Genomic DNA, 20,510 nt, shown 5'->3' with positions numbered 1-20,510 from the left:
AAATGGGGTAAAAGAAGATATTTAGGAAGGAAAAACAGTTCTGTGACTAATTATTTTTAATTGTTTTCTTTTTAAAAAAAGATCAAGATTGTTAGAGTGCATCGTCCCCTCCAAAACATCTACGAGTGATCAGGCTACCAAACAGACTAATTAGATGTCAAATAGACTTCAGTTCTTAAATTGGTTTAGTTACACAATGCAAAACATCACATTGAGAAACAGATGGTGTGTCATTTTTAATATGTCTTGTAACTTGCCTGAAACCACTTCAAAGTTTCCTTAAAGAAAATATTGCTACTACTGACCAAAAGAGATGCCACTGAGCATGTTTCAGTATAACAGCAAGATGTTGGGCCAGTGTTTTGCAAATGTTGTCGGTGCCTTCAGAGGCTTAGAAGTAGAGGTATCTTTTTAAAAGGGGTTTATATTCAGTGGATAAAGAGCTGGTGCTCTTTTAGAAAATCGGGACCTTTTAAGGTTGGTCAGATTGGACACCAAAAAATCAAGGCTATAATATAATTAGTTCTGAAAAATTCTTTCTCTGTGGGCAGACTAAATAGTTCAATTGGAAAGCCTTTTGGGCCATGCATTCCTTAGAAATGCCTGTGCTACACTGGAATCTAAAAGACACATTGAATACGAATGTGGAGAACCAGAAACCCCGCAGCAGTGGGGGGAACCCTTAGCCTCATTTGCAAAAACATGAAAATGGTTCGATATCTTGTAACTCGAGTCATTACAGCATTAATAAAAACAGCATTAAGTGCTGCCAGGCTGTTCCATTGCAACCTTAATTACTGAAAGAGTAGGAAATGAGTGTTTGGGTGAAAAACAGGTTTAGGATTGTGGTGGAGATTAAGTAATACTGAAGTGGAGGGAGGGCTGTGCTTGAGTGATCAAAACTAGGAGATAACCTCAGCTGTATTTTGAATCCATACCCAAAGCTATGCTTCAGTGGCTTTGGAGAGTGTATTTGTTGCATAGGTGGAAAAGTCCATGAGATGCTGATAATAGCAATGAAAACGAACTCGGTAGTAAGTGAAGAGATGAGGGTTTTTTTGATAGGCTCTAGTATATATAAAAGGTCAGTTTAAGTATCCTTAGATGATTTAATGCTTGAAGAAACACATCTTCCCATTAGAGCTTTCTTTAAATATTATTAGAAGAGTATCAATTTGGCTTGGGGTGAAAATCAGAAAATAAATCAGTATAGGCAAAACAAGGCAGAGTGTTTAATTTCTCTCTAATATTCTTCATTCATACACAGCGTTAGTTTCATTACTTAAAATTTGTTTTTTCTGAAGAAAAGTAATAAATGCAAAGAATTAGTTCCAAATTAATATTTTAACCTGTTGTGCAAACTTTGGATATATCTTCTTCTTTTATCACAAAATAATCCAAAATAGTGGAATTTCCTCCCTCCCTTCCATCCCAAGCTCTTAAATGGCAGGAGGAGCAGGCTAAGCTTTGCTGCGGGGCATCCTTGTGTCAAAGATGCTTAATTGCCTTCGAGTCTACTAATCTAATATATGAACAAATACTGCAGCAATTAATTGTGTTGATTTAAAACCCATTTCCCCTCTTTTTTTTTTTTCCGCTTCCCCCTCCCCAAATCTCTTTACACATTCATCCTGTTGGCGACAGACCATCGGTTGTGAAATTGGGTGATGTATTGACGTTTTTGGGTTGAAAAGCTATGGCTCGCAGGAGAAGTGCTACTTTAGGAGGGAGGGAGGAGATGGAGGAGTTGGTTTGGACGCGTTGGCGTTGGGGGATGCTTTCTGCTGGGATGAGGTGTTGTCTAAAACTGCTGTTGCTTGTGGGACCTTTGGTTATCCCCATGGGGAAAGAGGAAAAACCAGGCTGGATGACACCTTGCCTGGGCGGAGAAGAGGGGAGCTGGCCCTTTTGAGTTATTTTCGCACCCTTTAGTCCCCCCTGCTGGTAACACGGTTTATAATTAACCTCATTAATATGGTATACAGGGTCTCAATCAATCTCTGGGCTATTGCTCCCAAGGATATCTTGCTAAAGGACTATACGATAAGCGTGTTTGGCACCAGAACGTGCTGAAGATCTTTGTCCATGGCGCTAATTGCTTGTGTCGTCCTTCTCCCTGCTGCCAGCTACGCACGGTTCTGGAGATTTTCCTGAATGGCAACGAGTTTCCTTGGAAGGAAAACAACCTTGACTGTACTTTAGATAATTTTATATGGCAGCAGTCATTTTTCAGCGCAGCTCTGGGGGATTTGAGGAGGTGGTGGAGGCAGTTTGGAGGGGGACCCGGTGTGGACCCAGCGGAGACCTGGGTGGTTTTGAAAGGTGCTTCTCACCTTTGGGTACTTCAGAAAAATCTGATTCTAAGTGAAAATAACCCCTGTACTAAAGGTGTAGAATAAAAAAAGCAATGAGCAGGGTCACTTGCCCTTATCTTTTTTTCTGGCTTCCCCAAAACGGGAGGGCACGACAGCATGGAGCTGCCTCAAGGTCGTGAAGTTTGCAGAATAGCAACCAGGTGGATGAGAAGGCAAAAGTGAAGACAAAAAGGCTGGGATTAGTTTTGGGTTTTTTGGGAAAATGGTCATCCAGGGTGTTTCTTTTGTAGGCTACTTTCTGTTGAGTGCAAATCAAGTCATTTCATTTTATTTGGCTTTTGGCACGACTTATTTTTTGGTACCTGGTGGGTTTCATCCTATGTGCTTTTGTGGACCCTTCCACATTTTTACTAAAGATTTACAGATCTTGGGGGGCACCCTTTAATAATACTGGCAGTAGAGTTGCTTTTATTTGGTGCTTTCCTAGACCCTTCACAAGTAGTCCTGGGATGCTTGAGTCTGTGCATCGATACCTTAAAACTCCTAATCCCTTGAATTATGGTAGTGCCTCAATTTGTAGACTGGGACCTGTTCAACTCTTTTTAAGGCAGAGCAAGACTGGAAGCTTTATTTTGTTGCAAAGGAGTTACGGAAACTTTCAGCACGACCACACTGTTTCTCTTGCAGTAGGAGTAAAGATGCCGGAGCATTTAAGAGGAATTTGGGGGAGGGGAGGTGGGTTCTAGGGTGCCTTTGCGGATGGGTGATTGTGGGTGTTTGCTCACCTTCCTGGCAGCGCTGAGTTATTGGCTTCGTGTGATCCTGGCATGGGAAAAGGTGTCGGAGGAGGAAGCGATGAACAGCTCTATTGCCCATCTCGCACATTGAATCCTGCCTTTCTTGTTATTTTAATTACAAACGTTTTACTTGTCCATTTGTTCGCATGGGGGCTGGACTCTAGCAGTAGCCCTTGACTATACGCTCAAACGAACAAAAATGACCTGAGAAATCTGACCTATTCTTGTCTTTCATTCTCAAAGCTATTTTCAGTAACTGTAGTTTTTGTTTGTGCTACATTTAAAAAAATAAAACCTTCTTGGCAGCCTCAATTGGTGGGCCGCAGCAGGATGGGAAGGCCCTGTAACCATTTCCCCCATTTTATTTTCCATAGAGTGCAAGCATTTTAAACAGAAAACCTGACAAGTCGTTTCCTATCATGCATTGTAATTATCTATTATAATAGGGAATAAAGGATTAATTAGTTTTCATGCTGCAGATATGATTTAATTAGTTTTCAATCTGTATCTGAAACACCTGTCTCAGCAAAATCAAAGTGCTTTCATTTAGGGGGAAAAAAATACAGGGGAGGGAGAGAAGGAGAGAATGAGTTCAAGGTCGCTGATGTTTGCTGACCCGCGGCGTCGCTCCCCAATTTTACACCCTCATCGAGGTGTGATGCATTTTTTCTTTTTAACTGCCCAATTTATGACAAGTGTTTTATTGCACTGATGTGTGCACACTTGCTCAAGACACGTCGTTGCCAGTTCACGCCACTACTCCCCAAAATCTAAGAAATTCTGAGTGTCCTCTATAGGATGCACGTGCTGACCCCAGGGAGGTCACAGCAGGGAAGGACAGACCACAAAACATTGTTTTCTGTGAAAATCTCAGCTTCAGTCACTTTGCTGCGGGAGGGCAAAGTGGTGGCCCTGAAACTCTCCTCTGGTCATGGATTTGGGGACAGTTCAGTGCTGAGTGGTCAAATTAGGTCAAAGGATGGTTTGGGTGTATGTGAGCGGCAGCTGAAGTCTCTGTTGCGGGCAGCAGTGTCTTTCCACTGGGATTAAATGTGATTTGGGAGGAAAATGGGTGTAAACCAGGAGGATCGAGGGGTGCGTTTTCTCGTGGCATCACTGCTAGCACCTGGCTCTTGTGGGATGGTGTGGGAAGATGACCCCCCCCCCCGGGTGCAGCTTCGCCTGGGGGCCAGCTCTGCCTATGAGTGAAACTGCATCCTCTCTGCTATCTTTTCCTTCCTAATAATAATAATAATAATCCACAAGAAACTAAGCTGCTTCTTCATCTCTCCCCCTGCCCCACCCCAAACCATATTTCGGGGTCATTCCTGGGGAAGAGGTTTCCAAAGGAACAAGAATTTTGCATTTTGACAGTGGGAAAAATGGACCATTCCTTAAAAAAGCTTTTTTTTTTTTTTTTTTTTTTTTTTTTGTATCAAGAGATTTTTCTTGGCACATATTTTTTTCCCCCCTTCTCCCTTTCCCCCCACCACTTTTATTTTGAGCTCTGCCTTACAAAGCAGCCCTACCTACCCAGGCAGACGCAGGGTGCAGCGTGCTTTCTTCCTGTAGTAGTAGTAAAGGTCACGCTTCCCTGCGGTGGCTTTTTTGGCTGGGTTATTTTTAACTCAGAACAGCCCATCCGTGCTTCTCCTCTCCCTTGCCATCATGTTTGCACGCGACAGGGTCTGCGGGAGCAGAACAACAAACCGATTGCGCTTGAGTTTATTTCGTTGTTGTTAATATTTTGGGTTGGGGTTTTTTTTTTTTTTGGTGTTGTGTTTTTTTTGTTGTTTTTTTGTTTTTTTTTTTGAACCGCTGGGGCTCTGCGGTTGGGTTGCGCCTGGTTGCTCGCCAGCAGCTATAAATAGCGTTGTGTACAAGCAAGAAGTGCCTGAATGAGGTTGAGCGGCAGGAAAGGAAAAGCCCCTTTTGGCTTCCAGCTGGCTGCCGGCCAAGCAGCGCATTGCTTCAGCAGATGAGTGTTTTGAGGTAGCGTGGGAAGGAGAGAGCAGTGAGTAAGATGGTCTTTCTCCGGTTAGAGGTGTGTGTGGATGTCTGCGTGTGTGTCTTTTGTTGGGATTTTATTTTATGAATGGCTGCCTGCGGGCAGGGCGGTGCTGCCGGCGGGGATGCTGTGGGCCGTGAGTGGTTTCTTACTGAGGTTTGATCCCTCGAGGTGTTAATGAGCGAGCCTTGGGAAGGACGTAATGGTGAGGATGCTCTGGAGGATCCCTGGCGAGGTGGTGCCGGGTTGGGAATCAGGTAGGTTTTGGTTATGATTTTGCCCCTGCTTGCTGCTGTGTTTAACGTCGGTCAAGTTTCTTCTCCCTTTTTTCTGGTCTGGAGATGCGCCATCGTGTTCGAACTGGGGTGTTGCACGTGTTTATGGGTGTCCCATCTCCAGAGCTTCCCACGATCTGGTTATCCTGATGGGTTTTGGACTTTCGGGCTCAGGAAGCGGGAATGGTCCCTCTGCAGTGGGAGGGATGGGACCATCGTGCATCGTTTCCTCCACCCCCTTCATATGTGGGGCTGAGCCGCCGGTTGGGCACCCCAAAGGTCACCCATAACCCCAAATGTGCTTCCTTGCACCCAGGCTTTTCTTTCCCAGGGGATAGTGATGATTTCTTGCATTACTCTAGCACTCAGTGGACCCCGGTGCAATTGGGGCTGTGCAGATAGACCAGAAGGAAACACTGAAAATCGACCCTTGATAAATACATTTTTTCCTCTCAGTGCATAGATAACCTAATTTTAATCAAAGACTTTGTTTAATAAGTCTTTTATCTATATATATATATATTAAAGAAGAAAATAAAAAGTGCCTTTAAGTGCTATATATAGAAGCACAGATTAAATGGCATTGTTACTGTTGAATTAAATGAGTTTTTATCAGAATGCTTAGAGACACTTTTTCAGTAAAGCCTGAATTGGACTGGGGGAAACCTGACTTTTCTCTGTCCAGTTACTTCAGTTCTACTGAAAGGATTTCTAGGAAGAGCTGCAGGTCAGCCTGGAGACCCTGCCAGGTTTGTGGGAAGGAAAGAGGATGAGGGGAGAGTTTGCTGTCTTTGGCTTTCAGTTTTAAAAAGAAAAACAATAAAAAAACCCACCTGATTTCCTTTTTGAGTATAGACTGAATTTGCTAAATTTTAGTCTGAAACTTGAGTATTCAGTGAATTATGAGAGACTAAAAACGGGCGAGAAGTAGAAATATTTAGGGAATTTATTCACTCTTCCCTCTCATAATTTGTTTGCAAACTCAAGGAGTAACATTTATGCTGAAAAAATATATTCTTTAAAAAGTACCATTAATGATTTACTTAACCAGGTAGGATTTCTTAAAACTTTGAAACTGATGAATTAGCACTATAAAAAAGTAAGCAGGACATTAGGGATCAGCTGATATGCTGATGAAGGCAGCATTAATTTGTAATAGTGATGGTAATGAGTTAATGATTGCTTATATGGCAGAACAGTATATTCAGATGTTTATGGTGGCCTATGCTATGTTGTGCTATGAGTTAGCAGTTACTGTAACCATCGCTGCCCAGAATAACTGCACAGTCTGCTTCAGAAAAGCCATATACTGTGGGGCTTGCTCTCTAAAATGTTTTGGGGACTTTCGCTTTTTTTGAAGTTTCCTCCTAATTGTGGTGATCATCCTGCAGTACAGGTAATGCAGCATTAATTTAACAAATAAATCAATCTCCCTCTTTTTGGTTTCATAGCTATTCAAATGCTATAGGTGCATTATATTGCTGGATAATTTTTTTTTTCCCCTTCTGTAATTGAGTAGTCTCAAAATGCAGAAACGGCACTCTATTTATTTGAACTGTTTAGAGGAAAATTAATTGGGCTATTTTTATGATTGGTCTTTTGTGTCACGGTCTTATTTTTCACTATCTGATTTATGTAGCTAGAGTAAAAGGACCGAAAAAAATCTGCCTGACTTGAATTGCTGATATTTTAGCTTGGGATTTTGTAATTTCTGCTTTCGGAGCAGGAAACCGAGAGCTCATGCAGGAGAACCCGAAATCTGAAGTTTCTTTTGCACCATTGTGATACTGTGGCTGCTTTGATCTCCCATGATGAAATGTAAGATGCTGCAAAATGAAGGGTTGCTCGAGAGACTGAGGGGGGCTTTTTTCCCCCCCTTAAATTCTTCAGGCGGCTGGATCAGATAGGGACCCTCCGGAGGGAACGGGACAGGGCGAGGGACGCAGGCTGGAAATGCCATTAGGGGAATTTGAGCGATGAAGGTCGACAGAGCCCTTCCTTAAACCCCAGCGAAGGTTGCGACCCCCAATTCCTGGTGGGGCACCGTCCTCTTTGAGGCTGCAGGGATCGCTCCTGGGGGAAACCAAGACACGGAGGGCTGGCTTTTTTTCCCTTTTCCGTAGCAGACAATTTGTTCTGCACGGTGGTCTTTGCTAACCCAGGTCAGAGATCAAACACCAGGCTGAGCAGGGAGGTTGCAAATGATAATTTGGGCAGTCTAGAAAGAAGCGGACATGGGAGCACCACCTTCAGTGCCGTGTTTGAAGTCTTCTCCTGAGCTGTGCTTTCTCCCTGGTGCTTGCACTGTGCATGGAGGCAGGAGGTTTCTCGTGGTGCTGCTCCAGTTACTCAAGCAAACGCAAATTTAGGATAGGGGTTTGGTAGCTGGTGACTGCCCAGCCATGTGTCTGTCCCCGATTCCTTGCAATGCCAAGAAAACAAGGTGGCTTGAAGCCGTGGAAGGAGACGCGGGGCTGACATCTCTCTCTTCTGGCCCTAAGGAGGGAGCGATTCCTCAAACCCAGCCCTTGCCCAGCCGGGGAAGGGGCTCCTGGCTGTGACGTCTGCACAGGCAATACTAGAGGAGAAATGGCTTGGGTGCTGCCGGCAGCGAGCCCGTGGCGGCCGGACCCCGCCGTAATCGCTGCCGTGGGTGTATGGTGTCCCGTGCTGCCAGGTTAGTCACGTCTCTGGTGATATTCCTTCCTGTTGTGCTGTGATTTTAAGAAATCCACTCTTGGCTGATTCCCCTAGAAGGTTTGCTAAAATATATAGAAATCTGTGGTCTGCCATCCGGCAAAGCGAGCTTTGCCAAGTGCTGGGGCTGGATCAGAGACTGTGGCCCCATAATGGGCAGCTTTGGTTTGACAGAATTAATTTAAAATGTTGAAAGTTTCTTTTTTTTTTTTTTTTTTTCCTTTGAGGTTGTCATTTAGGTTATTTGAAACAGAGAATTATCACCAACTTGTGGTTCAGTCCCTTTCCTCCCCTTTCCTTGCGTGAAGGTCTGTAAAGACTCAAGCTGGGGTTCGAAGGGACCGGCCGCCCCCCCAGCCGCTCCCCAGCATTGCCACGATGCTGAGCCGCATCGGGAGGTCATCGGGGGAGCCTTTTCTGACAGCAGGAACTTACTATCCAGGGAAACGCTGTTATCTCTGCGATAAAATGCTGTTTATGTTGTTTTTGGCAAATGGCCTTCTTAGAGTCACAACTACTGGAGGAGTTAAATCGTCCAGCTTTAAGGAGACTGAGCCAAGCAAAGCACTTGGAGCGCTGCTACCCCGTCCCTGTGAACTCCCTCTCCTTCATGGCTTTTGCTTGTACGTGGCAGTGTAGCTCGTTGGTAGGGAAGCGTTGTCCTCCAATAAATGAGAGATAGCGGATAAGGGCACGTTAATAGTGGAAGGTGCCACATGAGAAACAAACACCAAAACGACTTTGGGGGTCGTTGGCGGTGTTTCCCTTCCCGTGTGGACTTCGGTGCGCTTCTAGGCTGCACAGTTTGTGGACAGCATAAAGGTTATTAGGAAGTTACTGTTAGCTCTGAGGCTAAAATCTGCTTTGGCTAATTATGGTACAATACCTCTACATTTTACTCTGATTTTTTTTTTTTTTTTTTTTTTTTTTAAACTGTATTAAGTGTGTTTTCTAGTTAAAACATCTCCTGGCATGATACAGTTTTTTGTACTCTAAGCACCTAATGCTTGTAGTTAGCTGAAGGGAGCCAGAAGACCTTCTGCTTGCGGTGATGCCACGTACCCAAGTTCCACTGCTCCAGAAGGGATTCACATCTCCCAGTGCAGCCGAGAAGGTCATGCATCCATGGCAAGAGTCCAACTGAAACCACACTGCTGGTTTGAACTATGGGCAAAACATACAAGACTTCATGCTTCAACTCCTCTGCTAAGTCAGAAAAAAAGGGGGATGAGAAGATAAGCTTGTTCCCCTTAAAAAACCCTATAGCCATATTGGTTTTATAGCCATACTTCAGGGCCACTTTTGCTTTGTCCCGTTGATGAGAGGAAGGGTGAAGCAGTGATCAGAGATCTGGGCTCGTCAGAAATCCCGGGTTGATCCCCTGCTGTCTTGCAGGCTGTCCCCTGTGGTCCTTGGTAAGTCGTTTTGCCTTTCAGTGTCCCAGCCCCTAGACTGTAAGCACAAAAGACACTTTCCACCTGCACTAGGAGGCTGAAAATAATGTATTGGTGTTTGCAGGGTACTCAAACTTTTAAGTGGAGGTTATGTACGCACCCAGCATATGCATGCTGAAATTGTCTCCTGGTTGTGTGTACAAGAAATTGCCGTGATAAACCCACATGCGTATAAGGGACTCATTTTCTTAGGTAAAGGTTGCACCAGTTTGGGTTGGGTCGAAGGACCACAAGGTCATGACAAGTGTGTTCAGTGAGAAGAACAGGATGCATCATCCCCGACCAGCAAATCTCTTCTTTGTTGCTGCTGTTATGTGCTTCTTGTGTTTACTTATACATACGTGCGTTGAAATTATGGAGAGGGTTTTGCAGGGTTATTTCAGGAGCAAAACACCGTAAGCGATCTGGATGCCTGCAGTCACTGGAGGGAGTGGGTTGCAAGCATTGCTAGATGCTTTCTCTATCTGAAACTTCGGAGTATGAGATTGTGCAGAGTTGTGTTTTTGAGACATACAAAGTAGCGTATTTGAGTGTACAGTGTAATTAGCAGTGTAATTAGCCTTCTAATTAATGAAAGCTTTGGTTTTGACATCCAGAATAGTGTACTGGTGGTTGGAAAGAATACATGTTCCTGTGATGGGGTTGCACAGTGTCCTTAATGACTGTGCTGAGAACTGTTGATCCAGGGCACTCCGGCAGAGCTGCCGTAGGGATCCCAATGAAATATGTAGGGCAGGGATGCATGCTATTAGGAGAATGATGTAGGCACACTGCCATCGAGATAGAGGTTAAATCACTGTGGCCTAATGCAGATTGGCACTAAACCTTGCCAAATTAAATGTTCAGCCTTTCCTCTGTCAGAGGTTGCATTAACCAATGGTGTAATTAAGAAAAAAACAGTAATTTTACTCCAAGAGAGAGTTGAGAGGGGTCTTGTACCTTGAGTTGCAAGAGTGAATAATGCGAATGTCTGTCGAATTCAAGTGTTCATACTAACAGGTTTTTACCAAAAATGAGTCAGTAGGGAGAATTAATTCTAGTGCCAAGCAGAAGTTCCTGCTGCAAAATACCGTGGCCTAAAGAAATGGAGAAGATGGAGTAAAAAGATAGAGATGGTTAAAAGGAAAGGGAGAAGATGGAGTATGGTTAAAAGGAAAGGTAAAAGCGCTCTTTTTATTAGCGAGGTGTCGATGACAATTGACTGTTCAGTGGTTGCTTTAGCTGTATCAACTGGGCATAGGGTCAGACTCCACTGGTTTCTGCTTTTCACCATCAGAGGAGATCCATGGGAATGTAGTTTTCATGCTGGGTCTCACCTTTCTTCTGACCCCCTCTTTCTAGCAGTTTGGAGCCCTGCTAATTGTAAACTTGGTCCGAAGTTAGCTAGTTTTTAATTTTGTGCTGTTTTTCTGTTTTCTCCACTGAAGGAGATGTCATTCCCTAACCCTTCACTTAAAAGGAAGAGTAATGCAGGTCTCCTCTGAGCAGAGATGGTAAAGGGAGTCAGAGCAGGACGTTAAAACTCGAGCACCTTCTTACTCTTTCCTATTTCTCTCTTTTGTTTTAACATGGAGGGAACTGGAAGGATTGGTTGCTCATGGTAAAAATGATTTTAAGCAGCTGAGCCATTTAAACTAGGTTTTGTTTTTGCTTGTTTCTTTGGCCCTGCATCATTCATTTGCACCAGTGAAGTCTACTGGTCTGGAGAGGGCAGGAGCTCTGCAGGAGCAACGGTACTTATGTGGTGGCCCAGACCATCACCAGTTATGTTTCTCTTGACAATGCTAGGGTTTTTTATTTTTTTAAAGCTCCTTTCTGCTGTAGCTGTTTGGTGTCATCTCAGCAAACTATGCAAAACCGAGTACCTTGGCTGCGGTGACTTTGCAGCGCTAGAAGGAAATGGTTTGGGTTTTGTGTTGGGATGAGCTGTTGAGTACCTGATCCTTTCTGTGCCTGGCGAGAAAACAAAGCTGTCCCGTTGCAACTGATACCTTCCATGGTGGACATAACACAAGTGTGTGCGTGGGGATATGGAGGAGGAGAACATCCATTTTCTTGCACTGGAGGAGCGGTGTGAGGGGGGGAGAACCTCTTTTCTCGGGCTGGAGGAGCAGTGCAGGCTCAGTGGAGATGGCAATCTGCTAGCGAGGTTACAATCAGCCGGTCTGCAAGAAATCTCCAAGTGGAGTGAGACTCTCAGGAGCCACATAGTTACTGATAATCAAGCCCAGGCTCTGTGAAGATGGTCTCAGCAGCTGTGCTGGTCCTTTCATCTTTCCAGGATGACCCGAGCGCTGTCACGGTTGTTCAGGTATCACAAAAAACTCCCGATTTAATGGTACGGCCCCGACGGCTGCAGCATCAACCCGAGCCCTGCCAGGAACAGCTCCTGTGAGTGTTGTTTGACTTGACAGATTGAAGGTGCTCGTTCAATTAATGCTGCATCATGGTTCGCTTTCAGTAATGCAGGAGGTGTCAGCAGTTTTGTTTACGAGCCTCTGTGCTCTCCCGGTTTAAGTCATTCCTGACAAAAGGAAGTTTAAATGCTTGCATTGATTCCTGGCTCTGCAGTGCAAAATATCCGCACGTGGCAAAGACGCGGAGATTTTTCAAAGCAGCCTAAAGGATTTAAAGTGCTTTTAACATCTCAGGCACTGAGCTCCCAGGCCTTGGACCACTGCTTTTAAGCATCTGTAAGTCACAAATAGATTTAGAAGATAAAATGCTAGAGGCTGTTAGTTCTCTCAGCACATACTCTACTTATTATTTCTTTTGAGGAAGGCACGCTTACTAAATTTACCCTTTGTAATGTTTAGAGATTGATATTCACAGATTTGGCCTTTCTAAAAAGCATGTTGCGTTTCGTAAAGGACATTATGGCTTAGAAGCAAGATTTCTGGAGACTTTTTCATAAGTCTTCTCCCTGTCGCTGAATAAACTACGCAAAAACATAGTCCTTAACAATTTAATATGTGATACGTTTAAGAAACTAAGATGCTTTCTAGTTTACAAGTAAAAGGTTGAAAATAGCGGGGGGTGGGGGTGGTTTTGGTTTGTGGGTTTGTTTTTTTCTTTCCTCTTCAGGAAACCCAAGTTTTTAACAAAATTAGTTAATTTTTTCCACTTTTTTTATGGACTTAACATGTTTCATATTTGAATGCTTCCTTTGAAATTTTTTTGAAAAGGCTAATTCTGTGTTTGCTGAAAAAATTCAGGTTATCATATATTAAGAAGTTCCAGTATTTGGGGAAAAATGTAGAAGGAAAAAAAAAGAATTTCAACTTGTAACTATTTTACATGTCAAATATATCGGAGTTAATTGGCTTTTGTATCATGTTCATCTGCAGTGGGTCTACCAAAATAGCCTAGAAGATTGCTCTGCTCCATCTGGTTATTATCTTGCTTCTTGTAATATCCGTGTGCCTTGCTGTTGTGGCCAGCCGTGGCTGAGAAAAAGCTTGCTGGAGAGTCCCGAAGATCTGCTCTGTTATACGTTACCAACTTGTCAGGGACTCACTTGACAAATTGAAAATTAGCCAAATGCTTTTCCAAGCCAAAAGTAGCCTGAGATGATGTCTATGCATCATACCAAAGAGCTCTTTTTAGTTCCTTAAGGTGACTGACTCCAAATACTCCTCAGATTATTAATAGTGCCCTAATAAACCTGGAGAGCGATCCTATAAATTTCTACATGTTCGGGGGTCAAGCAGTGAAGTCAATATTAATTAATAGTCAAATGCAGTGTTTTATTTCATGTAATCAGCCTCCTGACAGTCTGAGCAGTCTTGGAGGTTAGTTACGCTCAAAGAATGGGAGCGATGCCAGAGCATCCCATGCTCCTTTGTTATAAAATAGCAAATAATGTCGAGCTGTTGCATGTAATAGCTGCAGATTTAATACATCGCCTGAAATGCTCCGTGCCCTTTCATATGGGGCGGTAGGAGCGATGTTCTGGTGGACCTCGCGGTGGTTTCTCCTTGCCCTCTCCACCAACGCTCGGTGCGGGAGCGTTGCAAAGCAGCAGAAAAATGTTGGCATTATCACGAGGGCAGGAGAGGGGTGCAAAGACCCAGGTGTTGGGGTGACCTGGGGTGGTTGGTAGCTTCAGTGGCTTCGTGGTGGCAGCTCCAAGGCAGAAGGTTGCAGGGAGAAAGGAAGGACACGTGGAGAAGCTCCGCGCTTGTAGCACAGATGGAAAAGGAGAGGGGCTCTAGAGAGAGGGAAGAGGATGCCCCTGAGGATGCCCTTAATGTCAGCTCTAGTATAAGCTAAATGACTTCAGAATTGTTTAACGTGCACTACTGGGAATATTTAAAGGATGAAGATTCTTTCTGAGGGGGAGATGTGTTTGTGTACCTGGACTGTCAGATTGCCGCGCTCAATAGCAAATCCATTTATTTGAAGGAGTGATTTATAGATTATTCTGCCTTTCAATAGCTGATCTGCAGCTCCTGGAAATTCCTTATAAACCCTTTTCCTTTGACTGGCTGGCAGTTGCCATCTCACCCGGATTTGTCTGTGGTTCAGAGACACCCTTGGTGGACAAGGGTGAGCAATACCTAAAACTCATTCCAGGATGTCTGATAATAGAAAGCCCATCTTGTCCAGAAGTTCTGTCTTCACTTGTTTTCACGCTAGCTTGAAACTGTAATGCACCCCAAATGCCACCCTTCAACCCTAAAAAGGGCTGAGGGGGAAGAAAGGGAAAAAAAAAAAAAAATTTCCAGGCAGATGCACAGATTCCTCTTAGCCGAGGATATTTGACAGTGCAAAGATGGATGCTTCATCCAGGCATTTGTATTTTCTCTCCAATCCGTTATTAAAGTGAATTAGGATACCTTTTGGCTACCATCTCTTCTTCAAGCAGCAGGCTTCTTTTAAGTTATTTATGTGAGATATGTCACCTTCTTAATTATATTCCTATGTAACCTTATGGGGCTGATGCAAAGTGTTTCCCAGCATGAGGAAGATTCACGTGTGATGGAGGCGGGATGGATCCACGGCGCTCATCTCCGAACCTGCGCCATACTTCATTCTCGGGGAATTAAAATAAAAAAGTTTGCAGAGATTTGTGGCCAGTCAACCCAGGCAATACTTCATTTTTGTGGAAGAAGAAAAGAGATTTGTGGCCAGTGAAAGGTTTACTGTTGAATTTTTAAAATATCACGTATATACACATGCGCGCATAAATACAATATGTGAATATAAAATAAACATATATTCACTGCCAGTGCTACTGGTTGTGCATTAGTGTTTTAATTCGATTTAAATACATTTTGCCTGCCATCCTGTTGCAGCTGGAGTTGCAGTCTCCAAGGTTGCAGTGTCCTCAGCGGAGTCTCTCACCGTAGGGCAGCTGGGTGGGGGCTCTGCAGGGTAGAGCCAAGTGTGTTGATGTTTCCAAAGGAAAACTTGTCTCTCTTTTCATTTTATTCCCCACTGTTGAAGCTGATCAATTCGCTCAAAGAACGTGAAATTTTGATTGACGTCTTCCTGTGTTGGCCCCTGTTCAGTGGAGCACATCTTGCAATTCTAGTTTAGACCCATCATGTATTTATATATATTGTCTTAATGTCATGGTTAAGGCTGTTGATGAAAGATATGGATTAGCAGGTTGTCTGAATGCTTTCTGAATCGGAGTTTTTAATGCTATTAACCAGATGTTAGGCAGCCTATTTTTGTGGGGACATATGTAGATGGGGGTAGAAGTGGCAGCTCTATCACGCTCTGCTTTTCTAACACTTAAGGACACCGTTGTTCATCATCCACATTTCTATATCCAGATGCAGATGAAAATAAATGTTCTTGGTTTTAACTGTTTTTTCAACAAAATTGTTTAAATCCTTTCTCAAAGCTTGCCTTTCATTCTGTGAACTCTTCTTATCCCAAGTGTTTTCTAAAGGAGATGTTAGGCGATAGCGTTATGTGTCTGCCCGCTCTGCTCCAGCTCAGCCTTTTGACGTTGGTGCCATCTCAAAGGATGAAGTTTTCAAAGGTGACGTGTGTTTCTACAGCTATCCTGAGAAAAGGCTGCTGAGTTGAAAGAGTTACGTTTCTGCCATCTTCTTGGCCAGGCGTTTTCTCCCATCTGGACTGGTTTTGGGGTGCAAACCCCAGCTGCCAGATGGAGCTGCAGAAGGGATTGCCCCATGGGTCAGTCCTCCATCGACCCGTTCAGCAAACCTCTGGGGCATGCCAGCGCTGGTGCAATACTGCATACTTTTACAGTTGCTGCCTTTTTCTGTGGTTTGGTTTTTTGTTTTTTTTTTTTTTCTTAATATTGTAATGGATTTTGTGCAGTTGAGGAGATAAACTGAGAAGCTCCTCTCAAAGGTACCTCGTTGACAGCCTCTCCTCCACTGCAGGAGTGCTTTCTTTTTCTGGCCGTGTGTGGTTTTTAGCTGTAGTGGCAGAGTTTTGAGTATGTATTGTTGAGCACGTCGCAAGGCTTTTTGGTCGGCAAAGCGCATGTGCACGCAGCACGGAATTGCCCACCGTTACAATGGGTTTTCTTTTAATGCCAGCTACATCCAAACAATTTAGCTAGATCCCTTCTTTCTACATTGGTGCAAAAGGAGAAGAAATAACTGGAGATCAATTAATTTGTTTGGGAGATGGGCTTTTGGGGGGAGTTTTTTTTTTCTTATAATCCATAGAACCAAATATTGGTCTTGGCTTCAGTGGGGATGAAGATGTGTTCCTGTGGTGTGGATTTAGATTTAGCTGCAATCTGGTATGTCTTGTCCTAATGAGAAAGCTGTCTGCCTCCTCTTCTCCGTAGCATTTCTTGCTCTGTTTCTTGTCTTTTTAAAAAATTTTTGTTTAAGTGTGCACCTTCCACAAAGCCCAGCAGCTCAAGTATCTTTTAGTCTTGGTTTAAGCACATGCTTATGTGCTGCCTTGGATAGGGGAGGATTTAAGTCCTGAACTGCCACTTTCCTTGAGAATCTGTCCAAAAACTTAACACAAACCTCCAGCTTTTTTCAGCTACGCCTGTGACATGAGTAAATAAACAGCTCAGTGTTTTTCTAAAGGACCAAATACATTCTATAACTATACCAAATAACCCTTCTTGTGCAGACAGAGGTATTTTGGATGAGACCTTCCACCCAGCTGGTATTTTTTTCACTGATATCGCTGTGCCTGAATTGGAGCTTTCATTGCTGTAGCTACATCAGCCAGGGATGGGATGGCTACGATGCTGGGGGAAGCGTCGTATCGGATGATTAAATAGCTGCTTTTTGAGGTAATTCCTCTGTTGTGGGATAGGTTTGAGTGGATGGAGGCTCATTAATGCCTGACATTGAGTTTAGGCATTCATGCCTGAACTCCCAAGTGTCATTTTTATGATAGAGGGAGGCAAAAAAGCAGTGGCAGGAGCTGGTTTAACTGGTGAAGTGTTGGTGTTGCTTTGGGAGTAAGGGGTAGGAGTCCAGGGTACCTGCTTTGGCTGCGCTTTGTTCTCCAGGATGGGAAAGGTGTTGTGGACCTCAGCCATAAAAAAATAATACTTAAGCCCCTCAATAAATATCTTGGCAGGTCTGAGCCCTAGAGCTGGTTCTCCAAAGGATGTCAGACCTGTTGCGTGATTGTTGGGTTTGGGTGATATCTGCCCAGGCACCTGCAAGTTTGCAAGCAGGTGTTGGAGTTTGGTCCTCTGTCTTCGTCCTTGTTTTTTTTACCGAGCGCTAAGAGGCTTTGGGTGGGATGCAGAGACACCCTTTCTCCAAATTGGTCTCCCCTCTATTTGCAGAGGAGCTTGAGTGCACGTGCAGAGACAGGATTTAATGCGAATGCATCCTCTGTCAAAAATCTGTATTAGATGGAAGTAGGGTTCACTGAACTCCCCTAATCTCTGGTTTGCATGGCTGAGTGATGGAGGGTGTCTTGGCCTACTTTGAAGTCAGAGGAAGGGAATGTGTAAGGGGAGGCAGGAGCTGGAGTTGCTAGGGAAACACGAGCGGGGATGCTTGCATGGCTCTCACCTGATCCCTGCTGCAGCAGCTCTGTGGCGCAGGTTCCCTTTCATACAAGTGTCATGTAGCCTCCTGGGTGAATTCACGGTCACAAAAATCTGCCTAAATTGTCCCCTCCAGGAGTATTTCTCTCCCAAGGCTCAAGGGGCAGCGGTGGTGCCCAGCAGGACCCAAGGAAATTGGGGGACACGCAGTCAGCCCCTGGGCTGCTCCGGAGACGCGCTGCCCATCGGCATCGTGGCCGGTCCCTGAGGGTTGTACTGGGGAATGAGGCAAATGGGGATTTTCTCCTTCTGGGATCACTTTTGGGGAATTGCCAGCTTTCCCTCGCTAGGAAGAAATGCAGCAGGTTTGGTGGTTTCGCCACTCGTGCCCATATTGCGGGATGTGGGAATGATGCTGGACCCATCTGCGTTGTCTCCATTTTCATTGCTTTTAGAATTGTCGTTCCCATTTGTCCCTGTGGACTACGAGTCCCAGAGTACTTTGCTGTATGAATAATTTGTGCCAGGCCATGTACCTAGTGCTTAGCACACCCTGTACCAGGAAAGGTGACTTTCATCAAATTTATGATTATGCAGGTATTTTTTTTCCTGCAAATGTTTTATTTATTGCAATGGTTATTGATAGCTGCACTTACCAATTCTGTTGAGGCAAAACAACATTTTACAGCTGCTTTTGGGGTTTTTTTTGGTGGATGTGGAATAAAAATTTGAATATCTGGATTCCTCTTGGCTTTCCCACCTTGTAAGATTTAATAATATCTTGTAAATGCTTTCATCAGCTGCTCCTGTATTCTTTAATTGAGTGCAGATGAATCTTGAATGAATGGGTTTTGTATGACTGGTTTTTTTTTTTTTCATGTTTAAGCAGTGATCCATTCAGTTTAAGCAGTGAGCACTTTTGGGGGGTGGATGCGGGACTGTTTGTAGTGTGATTATTTTCTTACGGTTAGAATTAAACAGTTGAGGAGGAAAGCAATTGAAACTTTCCTGTGCTGGCTGGTTCCTTGGGAAGCAGCCTGTACCATGCAGGAATTGGAAGCAGCTGGCTTTGCTTTATAATTAATCAAGGGAGCAATTATCTTGTGATAATCTTGCCCCCTTCATCTCCTATTGCATAAGTAAACAGAACTTCAGCTTGTATAAATTGAATTTGGCCTTCCACCCTTTGCTACCAGAGGTGAAAATTCAGGCGTGCCGAGATGAGGTGCCCCTTCCATCAGCTCTGCCCGGCTCGTCGTCCCCGTCACCCCGGCGCGGTGCAAGAAGGGGATGACCTGGGCTGGTTCGGCCAAGAGCAGTGATGGAGCCCGGTGCCAGCTCACGGGTGAGCCATCCCCGGCTTGGTCGAGGAGGGACCGCGTTTCGCAGCCAGACATCTGCGAGAGGAGAAGATGGGTGCGGGTGCTGGGGGCTTCCCGCTGCGCTCCGGTAACCGATTTTTCTGTAACAAAGCATTTCTGGCCAGAGGCTGCCGCTTTGAGCTTCAAACAGAAGAAAGGGACCAATTAAAAAATGAAAGGCACCTACGAAGGGGTGAACGCGGGGGTTGCGGTGCGGTGCCGCGGAGTCAGCGTCTCGAGTTCAGTAGGGTGGCTGGGTGAGATGAGCTCAGATTAGCTGAACTCCTGTCCTTAAGAGCCTTGGTTACATCCGAACTCGCAACGGACTTGAGAAGCGGTTGGCACGCACACTGCCGGCTTTGGGGCAAAGCCTCAAATCCCTTTTGGCCAGCTCGCCCGAGCGCTGCCAAGGGGTCAGCATTGCAACTTCTGCAGATCCCAGCGCCCCAGGCTGGGCTTTGCCTTTCCAGGCTGCTTTCAGGTCCCGTTTAAAAGGAAGGAGAAGGCACGTCTGAATAGCAGGCTCTGCATTCATCTCTGATTTTATTCCTTACTGTTCCCCTGCAATATCTTCCCAATGGGAAGGTGAAGCCACAAGCTGGAAGGAACCGGCTCCTTGCTTGTCAGTGGCCCGTTTGCTCACCCGGAGGCGGGGGATGCTCAGTGCCAGCTCCTGGTCAAAATACATTTGGTTTCTAAATTAAGACGGGGATTCTACAGAAACACTTGGCGTAGGTGAGTTGGAAAAAGGTTTTAAGGGTAAGCAGGTTATTTATACTCTGCCTTGTGTGTCCAGCCTGTGTTTGTGCTGCTAAGTTGTTTATGTTTATTTTATGGAGAAAGACCTCTGTCATAAATACTCCTCTAACCATCAGTCAGCAGCAAGCACAGGGTGGCTGTAGGGCACAGTGTCCAGCTTGGATGGAGGAATCTGGCTGGGGAGAGGGGTTTAAATGGGATAAAAACCCTTCCCAAGGACCGTTTCCTGCACCAGACGGCAACTAAGAGGGAGCAGCAGGCTGGGTGGTGTGGAGCCTCCCTCCTCCATCCCTGGGCAGCTTAATTTTAAACACTGGAAAGATTTTCAGGTTTCTTGCGTTGGGAGCAATCACAGGTTCATGCATATGATATTTTTTTAGCAGGGATTGGTGTGTTTGTATGAGCCCTGCTACGCTGTAGCAGTGATGCCACTTGTGAAGTCCCTGGAAAATACTGTTTAATATACATTTTCCTTCTCTGGACATAGGTATAAACTGGCCATTGAGCACTCAGACTAGTAAAAGGGGTTTGGAGGTGCCTCTTGGTTCAGGGGTGGAGGAAAAGGTTTTGGCAGGAGCTGAAACCCGTGGGATATTAAAGAAAATCCCTGTCTTCCCATAAAACGTCTGCAGAGACATTTAGCCTCACATTTGTCTCATGGACTCTTTAGTGGGAAAGAGTTAAATGTCTTCTCACATGTGTTCATCGCCACAGACTCGAGGAGGTTTCTGTTCTTCAAGAAATAAACGTAGCACGTGTTCAGCTAAAAATACTGCAGGAGGAATCCTTCCTTGGCCACAGCCCCGATATGGGAGAGCAGCTGTGAGTCGTGGGGGTTTTGTTTGTTTTTAAACTTTATCTGTCTTCAAAGTGATGCTGTGGTG

General features: G+C 44.7%; 1 protein-coding gene across 1 annotated transcript in view; it reads left to right on the top strand.

Annotated features, from left to right (window-relative positions):
• ACVR2B (activin A receptor type 2B) overlaps positions 1-20,510 on the top strand; it is a 97,539-nt gene that overhangs the window by 33,392 nt on the left and 43,637 nt on the right. The gene's annotated exons all lie outside the window — the stretch shown is intronic.

Source organism: Buteo buteo, chromosome 2 (assembly GCF_964188355.1).
Source record: "Buteo buteo chromosome 2, bButBut1.hap1.1, whole genome shotgun sequence".
Taxonomy (NCBI): Eukaryota; Metazoa; Chordata; class Aves; order Accipitriformes; family Accipitridae; genus Buteo; species Buteo buteo.
Note: the sequence above shows the minus strand (reverse complement) of the source record. Positions and strands in the feature narration are given on the sequence as shown.